This window comes from Bombina bombina, chromosome 4 (genome assembly GCF_027579735.1).
Source record: "Bombina bombina isolate aBomBom1 chromosome 4, aBomBom1.pri, whole genome shotgun sequence".
Classification (NCBI taxonomy): Eukaryota; Metazoa; Chordata; class Amphibia; order Anura; family Bombinatoridae; genus Bombina; species Bombina bombina.
The window spans coordinates 532,092,475-532,096,036 of NC_069502.1; positions in this window are offsets into that span (position 1 = coordinate 532,092,475).

Here is a 3,562-nt window from a genome sequence, read left to right on the forward strand (position 1 = left end):
GTGTTCAATTTCAATCCAATCACAAAGTTTTGCCACTATTCAGTGTTTATAATAGATATTTGTTCACATCACATCACAGTTTGCAAGCAGAAACACATTTGAACACACGTTAAAGTTGTGCTGTTGTTTTTATTTGGTTCTACAGGGAGTGCAGAATTATTAGGCAAATGAGTATTTTGACCACATCATCCTCTTTATGCATGTTGTCTTACTCCAAGCTGTATAGGCTCGAAAGCCTACTACCAATTAAGCATATTAGGTGATGTGCATCTCTGTAATGAGAAGGGGTGTGGTCTAATGACATCAACACCCTATATCAGGTGTGCATAATTATTAGGCAACTTCCTTTCCTTTGGCAAAATGGGTCAAAAGAAGGACTTGACAGGCTCAGAAAAGTCAAAAATAGTGAGATATCTTGCAGAGGGATGCAGCACTCTTAAAATTGCAAAGCTTCTGAAGCGTGATCATCGAACAATCAAGCGTTTCATTCAAAATAGTCAACAGGGTCGCAAGAAGCGTGTGGAAAAACCAAGGCGCAAAATAACTGCCCATGAACTGAGAAAAGTCAAGCGTGCAGCTGCCAAGATGCCACTTGCCACCAGTTTGGCCATATTTCAGAGCTGCAACATCACTGGAGTGCCCAAAAGCACAAGGTGTGCAATACTCAGAGACATGGCCAAGGTAAGAAAGGCTGAAAGACGACCACCACTGAACAAGACACACAAGCTGAAACGTCAAGACTGGGCCAAGAAATATCTCAAGACTGATTTTTCTAAGGTTTTATGGACTGATGAAATGAGAGTGAGTCTTGATGGGCCAGATGGATGGGCCCGTGGCTGGATTGGTAAAGGGCAGAGAGCTCCAGTCCGACTCAGATGCCAGCAAGGTGGAGGTGGAGTACTGGTTTGGGCTGGTATCATCAAAGATGAGCTTGTGGGGCCTTTTCGGGTTGAGGATGGAGTCAAGCTCAACTCCCAGTCCTACTGCCAGTTTCTGGAAGACACCTTCTTCAAGCAGTGGTACAGGAAGAAGTCTGCATCCTTCAAGAAAAACATGATTTTCATGCAGGACAATGCTCCATAACACGCGTCCAAGTACTCCACAGCGTGGCTGGCAAGAAAGGGTATAAAAGAAGAAAATCTAATGACATGGCCTCCTTGTTCACCTGATCTGAACCCCATTAAGAACCTGTGGTCCATCATCAAATGTGAGATTTACAAGGAGGGAAAACAGTACACCTTTCTGAACAGTGTCTGGGAGGCTGTGGTTGCTGCTGCACGCAATGTTGATGGTGAACAGATCAAAACACTGACAGAATCCATGGATGGCAGGCTTTTGAGTGTCCTTGCAAAGAAAGGTGGCTATATTGGTCACTGATTTGTTTTTGTTTTGTTTTTGAATGTCAGAAATGTATATTTGTGAATGTTGAGATGTTATATTGTTTACACTGGTAAAAATAAATAATTGAAATGGGTATATATTTGTTTTTTGTTAAGTTGCCTAATAATTATGCACAGTAATAGTCACCTGCACACACAGATATCCCCCTAAAATAGCTATAACTAAAAACAAACTAAAAACTACTTCCAAAACTATTCAGCTTTGATATTAATGAGTTTTTTGGGTTCATTGAGAACATGGTTGTTGTTCAATAATAAAATTAATCCTCAAAAATACAACTTGCCTAATAATTCTGCACTCCCTGTATTTATGCTTTATGTATGCATTAGTTGATTTGTCAAAAATTCACTTGTATATCGTTTTATTTTGAATTCATTGTTTATTTTGAAAATAAGGTTCACACACCCCTGCAATATTTTTCTCACATTTTTTCACTTGTTAGGATTTACACCCTTTTTGGATAAACACATAGGCACAACCTCAGGTCTTATATTTTGAATTCAGGTTCTAGACATTCCTGTAACATTTTTTGTCCACCTGTTAGGATTTACATAATTTTGGATAAACACATAGGCAAAACCTCAATTCGGAGCCACTTACATTTCACACCCACCGGTTTCAAGCAACCTGGAATCTATCCACCTGTGCATTGTAACCCATTGTTTTTATAAATAGAGTGTGCATAAGCGCTCCTAGCATTCACATATTAGAATTTAAGTTTTATGCGATAGACATTATTTGTTAGATTTTTTGTTGTTGTTATTAATTGTTCTACAAGCATTTTTAAATTGTTCAAAGTGTTTCAATATATATTTTAAAGTGTAACATGGATCCATGACTAATTGTTGTATAATTTAAATGTACCAACTTTTTTATCTTATGTATTAAATCATATTATTTCAACCTATTGTTACCTTTGGTATTTGACTATCTGCCCATAGACCCTGCCTACGTTGTTTGGCGCTCTGATATCCAATCTTAAAATTGAATCCATCCTTGGTAACTAGGTGCCAATTTATTAGAGCTGGAGGTCTGTTGCGTTATATAGTTGGTGCTTAGTTATCACCTTTCCACACTAAAGGTTGCAAACCATAAGCAGTTCAAATACTAGCCTCTTCAGCTGCAGCAGATTATAAAGCCATAACATGAGCAATGGTGGACACCCTTGCTTTCAACTCTTTGCAGTACATTTTGCTGTGAGGCCTGTAACTCTTGCATGGAGTAAGTCCTGTATGATGCTGTGACAATGTACTGATAATATTCACCATTTTCACTGGATCCATGTTGGCTTGGATATTATACAGGTATATTGCCTCATATGAAGACGTTTACCTTGTTTGTCATGTGAAAGCAAGCTTGCAAGCGATGGTGTCAGAAACATTCTGAGGTCGTTACCAGATAAACAGAACCAGATGTTAGCACACAGGGTTAATCAAAAAGACTAGTCAAAGTTCTGTTCCAGAGGTCAGTAGCCAATAAAGTAGTCCTTAGATCAGGGTACAGGCAGAAATGAGGGTTCAGGCGTAAGTCAGGACATAAGCAGGGTTCAGAGCCAGGAAAGTAAGGAATAGACAAAGGAATTCCAACTGAATGGTCACTTCTGACATCCAGTTCACAAATAGTGCTACTTATAACACATGTATCACAGCCAGGTAATTAAAAGGAAGAAGCCTGCAGCTCCTCTGTGCTAAACTTAACCATAATGCCCATAGCACACCCCACACAAACTCCACCTCTAAGACTCCTTTCTTCAGCACAACAATAGCCTTTGGCTGTGCTTATGATCCTGACAGAACAACCCTGGACTCTAGGATTAGTGTGACCGCTATGATGCATAGGTAAGATCCTAGGACCCTTACAATTGGTAATGTAATTTACTGCTGCATTGGTTTCTACATAGTATAGGTACCAGTGTCAACTCAGTGTGAAGGAGCATATATTTTGGAACCATCCATATTGAATTAAAGCAGACAAGGAAGTAAGCGGTGCGCTCTTTCTTACTGTCTGCGTGTCTACGTCTGTGTATCCGGTTACGGCACATAAGAGTGTGGGGATGACGTATGCATCACCTGATCCTGTGTAGGAGACATGGGCGCATTCGTCCTCAATGCCAAAATAAGGAATTCAAGTATACAAATAGGGGGTCTCAACACAGGCAGAT